We start from the raw sequence: 15,228 nt of genomic DNA on the forward strand, positions 1-15,228 counted from the left end.
GCCCTGAATTCCTACTGCTGCACTTACAGTAGACGTGAATGACTTCACGTCTTCCTGCTCTTTGGCAAGATACTCCAAATACTTCTAAGCAAGATAAAAGCCCTTGGTTCTAGAGATGGATAAAATGGGTAGTGTATCAAATACTCTGCCAGTATGAAAATTGTGCCCTACCTTCTATGACATTCCAGCATTTAAATCAATTTTATGGAGCTGCAAACGTATTTAGCAGTACCACATTACTTAGCTTAACAGTTACTGCTCTCCTTGGCAGTAGGAAAAGCGTGTGAAAACAAAAAGAGGAAACTCACATAAATATGTTCTATGAAGCAAAACGCTTACTGGATTAGGGTGACCTAACACCCAGTGAGAAGTTGTTGAGTAGAGCAAATAAAGTGGAAATCTCTCCATCGATCCACATTCTAAAACAAAATGGAAAAGTAACATATAGCAACGAGGAAGAATGTAGGCAAAATAAGATCCTGCAAAGGAGTTGGTCTAACTTTAGTTCAGTCGTAGAGTTGGTAAGAAGAGACTAGGGTTTTCAGAACATGACCAGAGAAGATCAGATTGCTGCCTGCGGACCTCAACAAGAAGTATGGAATCCAGTGACATCACCAGATGGTATTTGAAGGATACGGATATGGGAATAAAGTGTTGTTTTAAAAACAAGTAATGAATAGGACCACTTTTAAAAATCGAATTATCACCATAATTACTATCCTGAATATTATGAGCCATATTATCATTGTTCACACTGTGGTAACCTTGCCCAAAAAAACATGAGCTTCACTGCTATGAAGAATGCACTTGTGCCAAATCAACCATCTAATGATGCCCCATATAGGCAACTTGCTCAAGTAGTATTTTAGTCTTCTCAGCATCACTCCTGAGCATAATATTTAACAAGCAGCTATTGGGCTATCCTTGTAGCCCTGCTCTGGGAGAAATACAATAAGAAGTCCTCTTGACATCGAGCTTACAAAACTCTTTTTACAGAGTTGTAGTGAGCTCAATAAAACAGACAGAAAGACTTGAGGTTCAAATGAGACGGCAACTCAGCCTACAACAGCACACATATATGACCACCTTGCTGAGGTCACAAGTACAAAGCAACCGAGCAAAAAGCAGCTCACTTAGCCACCTTACTCTAGTAATGCTTAGAATAACATGGTTCTCGCTACAACAAACATCAAATAGGCAAGGCCCATCGATTCTGATGGGGACTTCATGAAGCATGAATAGAAACATGGATAAGAGTCAGCCTGAGCCCGTTCATGCACATAACGGGTGGATTTATCCAAATCAGTTACCTGATCTTTACCAACTAAAAAGGAATGTACACAGCCTGTCAGGTAACCTTGCAAAGGGACGTGTCAGAGCCCAGCAGTTTTGATGTAATCAACCCACGACAGCACCAACATTGCATCAAACTGAAACCCCCCACATCATTTTAGTGTAAGGCTACATTTTAGGAGTCTTTACTGCACTTAGAGAGATAGAAAGCAACACACTAGTTAACGGAGCACAAGAAAGAGCGGGAAAAGCAAAGAACCTTCCTCTATGTTATAAGGGGAGGTTGTGCCAGAAGCATACAAATGAAGATTGAAAGTGAGTTCTCTGGGGTCGACATGGTGTTACCAAAATAAAACCTAATAACTTTTTGGAGAAAAGATCATCAATTTCATGTTATATGAATAGCAATTGAGGAAGCATATACATCATCCATTACGAGAGCATCAACAACAGACACTTTTCTAGCCACAATTAAGTGTGCAGGTTGCACTTTCAGATTTCTATGTTCATGAACAGGTCCAGATTCACACAACACCCCAAGTCTAAACAAGCCTCTGCAATGCAATAGGTCTTGCATTTACGCGAGTTTGAGCTATTGGCATTGTAAATGACAATTCCTTTTATTTATGTTTTGTTTTTTGAAACATAAATAAAAGGCATTGTCATTTACAATGCCAATAGCTTAAACTCTGGCATTTGAGAGACCTACTGCATGCCAAATGCTTGAAGGCATCAGTGAGTTGCCCCCTTCTGTCTCCTGTGGACCATGAAGAGCTCCCGGTTTGCTAAATAAACAAGCTGGAGGTCAAAACCACACACGAGAGACCCTCATGCAGTAAGAGAAACTCATTAAAGAAAATAGTGCTGAAAGACTAAAGAAGACGTACATTGTACCAACCGAAGTAAAAGGGCCAGTCCTCAAGGAAGGTTACAAAATGAAGAAATGATGACAAGGTGGTACCAAGGAGGCACCAACAAGCCTAATAATGAATCAGAAGCCAGCATTTATGAAGAACAAGGACACAAGCCAATGACAAATATGGGCGGAGAGTGGGCGGGGCTTCAAGTACATACTACAATACAGCTTGGCTTGCAGAGCAGCACATGCGCTGCCCAGGCTCGACCTAAAAACAGCCTCCGCTTGTTGAAGCTTTAACACTAATTCCTTTTGGAGCTAGGGTTGTTTTCTTCTTCAGTTGCAATATATCCCTGAAAGTTAGAATAAATCAATACTTTCATATGGTACATTGTCACCTTCTGTGGGGCAATGGTTTTCATCCACAAATGCACAGCTGAAAGATGAAAGACTACCCACTAAATGGGAACCCAACTGACGTCCATAAACTGCTTGAAAGCATACTGATTCACCACCATGGAGGAGTCCTTCATTCTAGGTCACTTCATTGGTCCACAGCCTATCTAGAATTTGTGTTAAATAAAAGGATGCTGGACTTGTTTTGCACCACTTAAAAAAAAAAACAATGCCAGAAGAATAGTTACACTTTTATGGCTCCGGGGCACTTTGGACACTGCGTCATGGACTTTTGGATCATGCCTACCGACCTAGAGATGCATATCTTTTGGAAGGCCCACACCTTACACCCTCAAAATATAATTACACACCCACAGCATATTAAATATGACCAACACAATACCAGTAGCACATCATCGAAAGCAAAATCAGACTCTGGTCAGCGAGTGAAATCCCCGAACCATGTCGCGAGACACTAGCAGTGCTAAAAGTCCTTCTGTAAATCTCCCACAGTTGTAGATTTCTTGGGAGTATTCCTAAGCGTAAAGTTTGAGCAAGCATCTCACTAGGCAGGAGATGCACATTAGCACAAGTAACTTTATTAAACTTCATGGGAAAACTGGGAAAAAATATCACACTACAGAACGCAATAAAGGAGTGACCCCCCCCCCCCCCCTCCTTCATTATCTATCTGTAAAGGCACCAGCATCTCCAGCAAGAGAAATTGTTTGCAAGAGGTGTGTGAATACCCATAAACCTATAAGACTGTGTTCGTTCACCTGCATATGCAGGGAGCCTTGTCCAAAGAGACACATAATCCTGGCCACACACTAAACCAGTGAATGCAGCAATTGTTTCACAGCAGCAGAATTTAAAGATTTGGAAGTGCATCTTAAAAATATAAAATTCCACAAATCTTGAGTCTGCAAATGTGAAAGTTATGCTTGTAAAGATCAGTCTTTACACATCTGATTAAACCTTTATCAAAAATATCTTCCTTTCTCAAAAGCACTAAAAAAATTGCCAGAAGACACACGGCAGGAGGAACTCAGTAGTGACTAGTACGAATGCAGTGGTCACTACAAAAGCTATCAGGAGTACGATATTCAGCTGGAGAGGATGAGATGGTAACCAATAACATAGAATATCCAGAATCCCCGGTTTCCGAGGGAGGAAATTGAGAGACTTCACTTCATAATCTGGAATCTTAAAGGTTTTGATGAGGTAAAAGTAGAGCCACCCCCACCCTTCATAGAAGGGCCACATGACACCACTGGTGTCCGTGCCATCTGAAGTCATCTTGCGTAGTTTATACAACCTTGCTTCTTCAATGGACTGGTTTTGGACAGAATAGCTGAACAGTAAACACCTGCACTTTAGAGGACTTTCTAAAGACAGATGGTCCAAGGCCCGCAGAATGGATCTGCTCTAGTTATAAATTATCGAATGAACAGTAAACTAACAGGCAACTACAAATTATTTCTTAAGGAACTGCAACACATAGGTTTTCTCAAATGGGAAATGTTTGTGAACGCTGTTCCTGAACATATAAATCCCTTGGATGGAAATTGACGTGTGGGGGATATTTATCAATTTTTCATGTAACCACGGGCAGGAAGCACGGTTACTGAGCTGCAGTGATTGAAAGGGAGACAGGTGAAATGGTTCATATCTACTAAAATATGGTACACTTCTGTTGTCTCATAGCGCAGGCGCACTGTGCGCTGCCTAATGGCAGTACAGGCACCCTTGCACCATGGTGAAAGGGTGCCTGCATTGCAGGCAGGATTGTTTTTGTGCAGAAAGGGATACTTTCTTGCACAAAAGCAATCCTTAGAGGCATTTTCCTCTTTTTCTATGCATGCTCCAGATGCAGAAAAGGCATTTTCCTCTTTTTCTATGCATGCTCCAGATGCAGAACGCATAGAAAGAGAAAGTAATGAGGAGAAATAAAGATATTTCTCCTTGTAACACCTAGTTCAGGGAACAGTAGCGTTTTGTAGCAAATCCAGCTTTGCTCCCCTTAGTACATGTGGATTACGTCAAAATTAAGAGGTTGATTCATGGTAATGCCTATACTCCACCCATGGAATACATCCCGCACGCAAAACAACGCAAAGCCATGCAACCCTGATTTGCATGGCTTTGTAAATCACAAAGAACATTTTGCACCAGGTCTGCCCCCCCCCCCCCCCAAAACAAAAAGTGGTGCATCTGTGACGCAAAGTGTTAGCGGATCTGGACCTTGGTTGTATTCAGGGACTGGGCTCAACAGGGTTTCTTTTCACATTTAAAAAAAAAAAAGTCATTTGGCAAAGAGGGACAGTTATCTGTGTGGCACCAGAGCCATGGGAAGTAGACTCACCTATTCAATCAGACAGGCAGGTCGGTGGTATCGTTTTGTACATTGCATTCAGATAAACAATATACATGATGGGACGGGTTCTCCAAGTCTTCGGTGATTCTGTGCTATTACAGCACTGAGAACAAAACAGAACTGAATAACAGACACAGGATCGAATACTCACGCATATATTATATTTTGGTTTAAAATGAAAATGTGCGTGACACTGTGAGGAGGGGGAGTGTGTGTAAGAGAAAGATGGGCAGTGGGTGAGAGGTTATGTTTCTGATATAACATGCACGAGAGAGAGAGAGAGAGAGAGAGAGTGAGTGAGAGAGTGAGAGAGTGAGAGAGTGAGAGAGTGAGAGAGTGAGAGAGTGAGAGAGTGAGCGAGTGAGAGGACATATCATTATTTGGGTGGCGGGAGTTTTGGGGAGTGCACCAATACAAAGACAGATATCGAAAAAGGCCAGATCATTTATTTACAACAATAAAATGTTACAACGATGCAGTGAAGGATATCTGCTCAGGAGAATGGTTTTGTGAGAGGAAAAAAACCACGTTGCTAGCTACAGCCATGAATCTTCTGCTAAAACACCTGGCATATATAATGCATACTACTCAATGAAGAACTGTGCCCTTCACTCATCCTGCCAATCTGAAAAACTGCGCCAGGTGACGAGTTCCATCAGAAACAATTTACAGCGAGATGTTGGACATGAAACACTGCACCACCTCCAGACGTCCAGAGTGAAATACGAGTTTCAAAAGACAGAACAGTCAGTCGATTTTTCCCTCCTGGAAAAAATTGGTTCAATTACTGAAAGATGAAACTGAGCAGCACCAGCTCAAGGAAATACAATATAGCAAAACTAACAACAACAAGCGTTACAACTAAAAATACGTCCAACAATTCTTCCAGTCTCTTCCACAAACCTCCGCTCGAGGCACGCGAGAAATAGAATTAAAAAAAAAAAAATCCAGGCAATGTGTTTCATATCACCCACAAAAGTAAGGGAAAAGCAACCCAACAGCCGCTTCGGTGCAATGGTTCATAAACTTTGAGAGGAAAGGTTAAGGATTTCGAGTAAAGCTCACAAACAAAGCTATTTGCCCACCCACGCTCTGAGAAGAAGTGTGACATAATGGTTTTATGAATAGAGAGGTATTTGGTAAGTACACAGCTCTATTTTAACAAAAGCTCTGGGCTGAATATCAGCCTTATCATTTACATCGCAGAATGCCTGCTAGAATACATACTTTTGTTTCAATGTTTAGGTTCGCAGAGCACCATTGTAAGACGTCGACATACAACCAAAGATATTTACACGACAGCATTCTGCTATTGTAGTAGCAAGTGCTCTGCATTCAGCCGTGGGGCCTCCTACTCCGGATGCTGTCTAAACTAGAACAAAAGACATTTGTGCCTCACGAAACCCAGCTTACAAAAGTGCATAGCACATTTTTTTAAATCCGTTTCACAAAAATATACATTCCATAAAGCAAAAAGACAGGTTTTCAGAGGCAGCAACGATGGTTTGTCACAGGAGCTGAAGAACTCACTCACTAACTAGTAAGAAATACCAAACACTTTGTGCTGATGGCACACAAAACCAAAAATGTATTTTTGGTTTGAGTTTCATACCATAAACTTCACTGATCTGCATTCTGTGGTATACTGAGATTCTAGTAGGTGAACTGAATGAGATCATCATTGCCAAACTATAAATACAAAAAATATATCTTAATGGGAGTTTGCACTTCCATGCAAATACATTGTGTCTGCCAACACTTTATTCAGTTGTAGCAGCCTATCTCGAGTCTACCCAAATAGTTACCAACTCTCTGGAAAAAGATTAGAAGATTAAAATGTGTCTCGTAAAAAAACCAAAATTAAATAAAAAGAGGTGTAAACCACAAGCTCATACTTTACTGGTATAGGAGTATAATGGGACAACATGCTGGGCTGTATAATCAACATCACACTGTTCTTCAGAGTTGAGATTTCACCAGTCTAGTAACTAAGGGCCCGATTACGAGTTTGGCGCAGCGGGGACGGCGCAACGCCGCCTCTGCTGCGCCAAACTCGTGCAAAACCGGCCAAGGACTGCAAACCGTATTAAGAGTTGGAAATGCAGAACTCGTAATACGGTCGGTGGTTATTTGCTATTCCCAAACAGGCACCGCAATGGGAACAGCAAAAAAGTTTCAGTACGGCATGGAGTGGACATCCATGTTGTGCTGGAACTTTGTGGGGGTACAGACAGGGGGACACGTATCCCAATGGCAGAGGGCATGAGTCCCTGTAGGGCCCCCTTTGTTCACGCACTGCCAGCCTTTTCATGGCAGCGCTCTGCCATGAAAAGGCTGGCGGTCCAGGAACTCGTAATATGCTGAGCAGGACTGCGCCAGTCTACCCCCCCCCCCCCAGCATATTGCGTTGTTTCACTTTGGCGCCACTGCCAGGGAACGGCACAGCCGACAGTCCACAGCCGCATCGACTTTATAATTCGTAATGTGGCAGGCGGTGGACGGCCACTGCTGCGCCACTGCGAGTCTGGCGGCCAGAAGACTGCCAGACTCGTAATCAGGCCAGAAAACTTTAGAAGCCTAGCTTGAGCACGAGGAGTCATTGGCAATACCTACATGTACACACAAGAGCTATTCACGTCAGAGGTAACAATAGCATCCGTTTTTGGTATTGGTCTTCAAACTGCACAGATACAAGATTGTGTACATCAAGTGCAGAATTACACAGGTGTGCAATGGAATGTTTCTCAAGTGGATAAGAAGGATGGGCAAGGTCCCTTTTGAGGATCATTTTCAGTGAGATTATGCTCAAATAATGGGGGACCAAAGTATCATGGGAGTGAGGCCAGGTAGCCCTTGGTTTGGAAAGATGTCACAGTCTGGAGGATGCTGTGGCAAACCGATGCAATAGCACTGCACTAAAAAATACCCACTAACCTCCAGCCCTGAAGCTTTGACTCTATAGAGAAAGTACCAAGGGAGAACACAGCATTAGCACGGCAATACTAAGACCTGACAACACGGCAGACTATGTTGAAGATTTTTCTGAGTAATAAAAAAAACAAAAAAAGTGGTTATGGACTCCCTGCAGAGACACCACTATTTGAGGCCCCCTCTTGTTCAAGTATGGCAATTCAGAAAATCAAGACAATTTGTTATGGTTCCAAACTCTATGTCTGAACGGGAAGCGAGGATTATGACTTTCTTTCTTCACTTTAAACATGTTAACAAATAATTACATTTCCTCTGAAAACTCAGGAAAAGAAACAGTCCAACAGCCAATCAACAGGCTATTCACGTTTCAATTCATGTGGAAGGAATCTGCTCCTTGATCTGTCTTGAGCAACTGCTGTGGTAGAGCAAGGGGGAAGGGAGTGGTGGGTTATGAGTTTTACTGCAAATCATTTTGGTTTGGACCATTTTATCTTATACACCAATAAAAACTTATATAAAATACAATGTGGAAGGAATGTATGTATGCACGTATACAATTTGATACAGTCTCTTGAAGATACGGATTCAAATACATCTACAGCCTTCGGCTCTGTAAAGGGTCTACTCACACTTCTATATAGGTTGAACTTTTCTTAGCACAGTGTCGTCTGCACTAATTTTCACTGTCCATATTGCTCCTTGTTTGGATCAGATGAACAACCGAATCTGAAACAAATAGAAAAGTGTTGTTGATTGAATCTTTCAACTTAAGAAACATATGGATCAGACATAACGAGTACACACACAAAACTCATTTGATTACCTCTGAGCTACAAGTGAGGTATTTTGTCCAAATGAGTTCCACAGGACAAATATTCCTGGAACCAAGATATGGTGCTTTGCTGTATCGTGTTCAAGACTGACAACATCTCAATGGTATACTATATGCTATATGTATACTATTTTATATCAACCACCTGGGATAAAAGTTTAAGATACTGTCAGATTTTGCCAAAGATTTCTGGTACGTTTGCCTGGAGAATTAAGTGGCGGTAATGGTCGAATAGCAATGAGGGGGGGGCAAGAACGAGACAACAGAATGGCACTCCAGGAACCTTCAAAATTTCAAAGCTATACCTATTAATGTACAAGGTGATCAAGCATCAATTGGGTCTATTTTCCATAGGTCTCTTTGCCTCCTTACTGGATTACCAACATCCAAGATACTTCAGTTTGGAGCCAGAACTGAAGTGGAAGCCACAGATGACTTCCTGCAAAAGTTGGGGCCAGAAACAAGGTGTGCCTTCACATCATTTGCAATGATATTAAGAGTATCTGCTCAGCTGACAGTGAATGTGGTGACCATCGTGCAGATATGGGGATCGCAAGTATGGTATCCAGTTCTTAAGGCACGCTCTTGGGATTTTCCAATTGGACCTCCCCAAAATCGGGAACTCCTACTAAGCCATGGGGGACTCCACATCACTTGATGGAAGAAGGGAGTTAACATCTCATGATATAGCGGATTACAGAAAACACTGGAAAATCCCAGGACTTTCACAGCAGGCCAAGGACCTCATCAGAAATGCTTGGGTTGAGGGTACCACTTTCCGTTCTGCAGCTTCGGATGAAGATAATTCCGTTTGATGGAAGTCCTTGGGTGGGAAGCATCCTACAGTTCAGAAACTATTGAGGGGCCTTCAACTCTCCTTGCCTTGTGCCCAGATACTTCAGACATGGAGATGTAAACAAGTTTACAATCGGTTTCTATCATGGGAACATAATAAATATCTGACCAGGAAGTACTTTTCAGGTACTTCAGCTATGCTGTTGTACCTCGTATATTGCAAAGGTGTCTAATGTTAGAGCATTCGATATTTCAGGTGGGATATTTGATATGAAAGGAGTTACATTTAAAGTAACCAGGAGGACCAAGTCAAATTTCAGAGTCATAACTTACCCAGAGCATCAGAGACAATCCTAAGGTGTATGTGGTCGACTGTATCAAGTCAAATACTGCCTAAACAAAGCAGAGCCTTTGTTGGCATTGCCAAACGAAACCAAGAAATGATCCAAATTCAAAATGTCTTTGTATTTTAATGTAGTATTTGAGGCAACTTTTTATAACCAACAACGGTCGGGCCCTTTGTGCCAGAGTGGTTGGATATGGTAAGAAAGTTGGTAGACAAATTCTTTAATATAGATAGAAGGATCACAGTAGCTTTGTAGAACACATGGGTCTTTTGGGAGTCTGCTCCTAGACCTTTTGAAATTCAGTTATGGGCAAAGCTGGGATTTCTCAAACTCTCCTGGCCAATGCATTTGCCATGGCTGCTTTATTATAAGAGAGAAAGTTTGAAACACACTTTAAAACTCTTTAACCACTCTAGTGGGGGGAAAGGGTTGGACCCGAGACGCACATGAGGTATAAATGTGTTAATATGTCACAATAATACAAGTGTGCTGGGTTTTTTCCCCACACTGGAAAAATGTTCCTCCTTTTTGGAGAAACCACTTCCTCCATCTACATTCTTACCAGCTTAGTAATAACTCTCACCATTCACACACCAAACAGAAGTGAACTCCTGCCACTGACAGGAGTAAACTTCCTACCATGACCGGAGTAAGATTCCCACCATGACCAGCGTGCCAATGGACAAGGAAAAAGGCTGGGAATAAAACACAGGCACGTCAAGCCATGGGTGTTTCTAAAATTTCCCAACCCTTCCCAGCCTGGGGGGCAGTGTCTAACACGTAAAGTGCTTGTAGAAAGTCTTTTCTAAATAAATACATGCTTTCTGAAGGATAGATGTAGTACATATGTCACTCAAGTTATTGTTCTATTCTTTACAGAATGTTACTCGCATGCCAAGGATTCCACCAGAATGCACTGCACCTGAAATAAAGAACTCCTGAACTTACCTGCCGTCTCCTGCGGTTCTTTCTCTACTACAATAGACTAACATTATAAAAAATGCTCATGTGTAAGCTCGGCTTAGGTGCACCAATGGATTTTCAATCGACCACGTCATCAAAGACCCTCCTGCAGACCCAAGCACTCCTTCTCCCCTTTTTGGGGTAGGATCCAGTATGTAGGCCTTGGAGTCTCAGAGACCCCTTTGAGAGAGTCCACTGCGTAAAGGGAGCCTCCCGCAACTGAGATAGGGAAGTGATACCACTTCCCCCTGGGATCACTGCTTACTGGACTTTGGACGTTGCTTTGACTCGTCTACCGGTTTGTGTCCCTGTCGCCCTTCCCCTCCTCTTTCCATGCGGTGTCCTTCACCCTCCCCTTCTCTTTCCCGCCTTCATTACCTGTCTACTTCCCCAGCTCCTCCCCCTCCCCTGAATCTTCCCCCCTGCCTGCTTTTCCCCCTTTGTTATTTGTGCTTATTGTTTATCTCGACCTTACAAGTAACTATGTTGCCATGCTCTAATAACTGTGTAACCTTTGTAACGATGTAACCTGTAACTATGATCTGATGCTCATGTAAAGCGCTCCGATACCTCCGGGTCTCGCCAGCGCTAAATAAAACCTTTAAAAATAAAAATAAAGTCAAAGCTTCCCGCAGCCTAAGCAGAAACATAAAACCTTGAGCCACGCCTGTCTGCAAAGGTGGGGCTTCAATAAAGACCCGAGTCATTCTTAAATCTGGATCTGGAGGCCACAGAGTACTTCATGAAGGGTTTATGCCTTTATTGAGAAAGATGCACTTCACTTGTGTTAGTAAACTGTTCGCAAGTGGGAAAGGAAGGTATTCAGTGCCCACACACAGGGATACAGAAGCCTTCTCATTATAACCATAAGGATAAACAGGGTACGATTTTACTGGGTCCTGTAAACTGGGCTTGTTGAGCATGGAAGCCACGTCAGGTGATCCCTAATAAAGTAAAGGTCGAATAAGGAGTCACTTGGGTGAGAAGAACAGCAAAGCCTGGAGATAAGCCGTCGATGAGCTGTTTAGATGAGGCGACACTTAGAATGTAAACACTGCCTCTGCACGGGTATATACCGGATAATAGCGGATATGGACTTATGAAAGATTTCCTGATTCACTACATTTGACAACTGAAAATAAACAAACGGTTTGTTCCATTTAGAAGAGGAACTGCTGCCAGGAGTCCTACTAATCACATGGTGGTGCATAGCACGGATCTGAGCTGCCTGTTCTAAGGAACAGAAAGGCCTAACTATCACAGAACAGATTAAGGCGAATTACTGTGCAAAGTTAACATCTACTTTACCGTCGGAGATCACATCAATATGGTGTAGGAAGAACAGGGGCCAGTACATTGTCTTACCCGAGCTCCCTTTGTGCACGAGCCTCTAGCCAGATACCAAAAGCAGCTGATAAAACACAGAATCTGTATTGCTCAGTGAGGTGAACTTCACTGTCCACAGAATCCATGCAAGGCAGACTCAGCATTCAGCCTTCATTCTTCATCCTTCCCGGGTTGGTAAACTGAGCACAATAGGGTGGTTAGCACCTACATCGAGTATTCTCAACACGGAGAGCAATTTAAAACAAGCATTGACATAGCCAATAAGCATCGCCTTCTTTCAGACCTTATAAGTGTTTAGCAATGCAGTACACTTTATCCCCCACTGGCATGCCCACACTCTCTTAACATCTTATCACTGCTCTATTTGCATCACTTGTTAAGAGCAGTCACTTGCGTGTGCACACAAACAAACACACAAACCTGTGTGCAAAGAAATGAAGATTTCTGAAAGACTTGGTGGACTCAGCCAAAGTAAAGGGCTGTGACTGCAGCACTATTGGAAGCATGTTGTCAGTGCAGTCACAAAAAAAGCTGTGAAAATAGCACTATTTGCATCATGTGTTTAGGGCGCTCACACACGCAGGCTGTAAACATGACATTTTCCAAAATCTTTGGTGCAGTTAATCAAAGTGGCAATAATACTTGGCTCCTTTTATTATATGGTTAGTGCAGACAGACCGTAGACACTGCACAGATCCACAGGTTGTGTGCACGTCATGTTCTTGGTACAGCCAGGCACCAAGATTGTACGTACTGCATTGATTTATTCAGCTGCATAGTGCTGATAGTGGCCACCTTGTGCCATGTCCTTCGTATAGACACTTTGAATAAACACTACCCTTCTTGTATCGTAAGAAACGCTTACAATGTTACCTCCTGTGTTTAAGAACGCATAGGTTTTAAATGGGGAACATCCTTTACAACGCAACTGTTACAACGAAGTGCCTTTACGACGCAACCATTACAACGCAACTTTTACAACGACTTCCGCTGGGGGGCGCTCTAGGATAAGGAATAGTTTCCAACACCTTCCCAACTATCCACGGGGACTGGAGTTGGAATAGTAAATTAAACAATTCACTATCCAGCGCCCCCCAACGCAAGTCGTTGTAAAAGTTGCGTTGTAAAACTTGCGTCGTAAAGGCATGCGTTGTAATAGCATGCGTTGTAACGTCATACATCCGTTTTAAATACTGTATCATGAACTTATTAAAAGGAAGCTGTAAACACCACATTTTTCTAGCGCTATGTTAGGGCACAGATGTAAACACTGCACTCGTGGAGACAGTAAACACTATACCCTTTCTCCCGTGAGCTTGGAGCAGATGGGCGCATACGGAAAGGAAGCACTGTTACGTCTGAAAACTTCCCGGTACGTGAAATGCGGGCTTCCGGGACTTCCTGTCACGTGACCCGAAGCCCTTCCTGCAACTTCCCTTCTTATACCACACCATTAGGCTCTATGAATGAACAAGACACTCCCCCAGCCAGACCTAAAAATGTCACTCGCTGTCTGCCTCCGATGCACAACAGACTAGAGAAACTTGGTTGCATGCTCCAGCAATTATCTCGCTGCTTTAGGTAGCAACAATCCGCGTTTATATTTACTACTAATCTCACTACACGAAGACGCTGACGTATTACAAGGCTCCCGGTTCACCAAACGGGGAGCAGCACCAGCAAGGCCGCGCGCGCCTGCGTTGGTATTACCAACAAAATGCGTGATGCAGGTGTAAAGAGCGGAGGAGGCTGATCAAGTTGAAATCTTATTTATTAGGTAAGAATAAAAGGACCCACAGGTGTACAAGCTCAGGCGTCTTGTCAGAACAGCTCCAACCGCCTTTCTGCCAATCAAACCTGAGCTCCCCACAAACACGTTCCATATTACATGCATAATATTCTGTGTGATGTAAAACAATGCTATTCCCAAATATGCTGTACATAATAATCCTAAAATGAGAAAGAACTACAATGAAAATAAAAGAAACATTTACCACATGTATCTTTTCACAACAAAACAAAGTTAGCCTACAATATAATCGTCCAACTTCTTGGGCAACCTTACACTTCTTTTATGTAAATCATGTACAGATGAACTTGCACCAACATTACAATCAGCAACAGAAGAATCCAAATCAGGATCAATATTTGAATGAAAAGTATTTCCCAGATCATTACTTGAATGAGCAAACTGCCCAGTCTGTAATGGACCACAGAATTCATCATCAAACCAAATATCATCACCATCTTCCCTTTTTCCAAAAAAACGTTCTTGACCTGGTTTGAGGACAACCACTGAACTTTTGCTCCACCACCCTTTGCCCTTAAGCAGAAAAGTGGACTCATGACATCAACTGATTTTTTAAATTCGAATTTCACTGTTTTCACCTGTTTTAATCCTTCACACTGCGCCGCTAAGACTCTGTACTTGCCTGCATGTGTTGATTGCCAGCGCCTCCCCGTTCCACCACAGAAAGTTCCGATTGCGTGGAGGGAGTGTCGCACAACCAGGAAGTGACGTCAGAGCCCAGATCAGGTGGCCTCTGCCGAAAACTACAATTACCCATGCCCTGGCCGACGCGCAGCGGACGAGCCGCGCCAAAGGCAAGCCCGTCTGCGCCCGTCCGCGCCAGACCGCCGCCAGGAGCCAGAAACTCTGCCAGTTTCCATGCCGCTCATGCCTCTGACCCAAAAGCTAGAATAACTTATTCCAACCTAGACCTGCTACTAATTAGGGATCGGTCTCCTATCCCCACCCTGGCCAGTGAATCCCATTCAGACCCTTACAACTTCCCTCCCATTTTGGAAGGCCCCCTCTCAAGTATCCACTGTGGCTTCCAAAGCCTTTCCTCAGCGTCCAGTAAGTCCTACACTACAGACAACACCCCAATCAAAGCCAGCTGGGACTGCTTCCGAGCCAATGTCCGCTCACTTCCCAAACACGCCACAAATATCTGGGATATACTAGCCACCTCTCTCCCTGATATAGGATTTCTGACAGAAACATGGCTAAAACCTCCTCCACACCAGCCATTGCTTTGGCACTTCCCGAGGGCTACCGCATCATAAAACTGGACAGACCCCACAAGAC

At 43.2% G+C, this 15,228-nt stretch overlaps 1 protein-coding gene across 9 annotated transcripts in view; it reads right to left on the reverse strand.

Annotated features, from left to right (window-relative positions):
• ATP13A3 (ATPase 13A3) overlaps positions 1 to 15,228 on the reverse strand; it is a 430,700-nt gene that overhangs the window by 357,640 nt on the left and 57,832 nt on the right. For 6 of the 9 annotated variants that reach the window (XM_078666249.1, XM_078666244.1, XM_078666250.1 and 3 more), the window contains exon 2: positions 8,483 to 8,579. The exons of the other annotated variants lie outside the window; for them this stretch is intronic. The gene's annotated coding sequence lies outside the window, so the exon portion shown is untranslated. The remainder of the gene's footprint in view (positions 1 to 8,482; positions 8,580 to 15,228) is intronic. 9 annotated transcript variants of the gene reach the window in all.

This window comes from Lissotriton helveticus, chromosome 11 (genome assembly GCF_964261635.1).
Source record: "Lissotriton helveticus chromosome 11, aLisHel1.1, whole genome shotgun sequence".
NCBI classification, from domain to species: domain Eukaryota; kingdom Metazoa; phylum Chordata; class Amphibia; order Caudata; family Salamandridae; genus Lissotriton; species Lissotriton helveticus.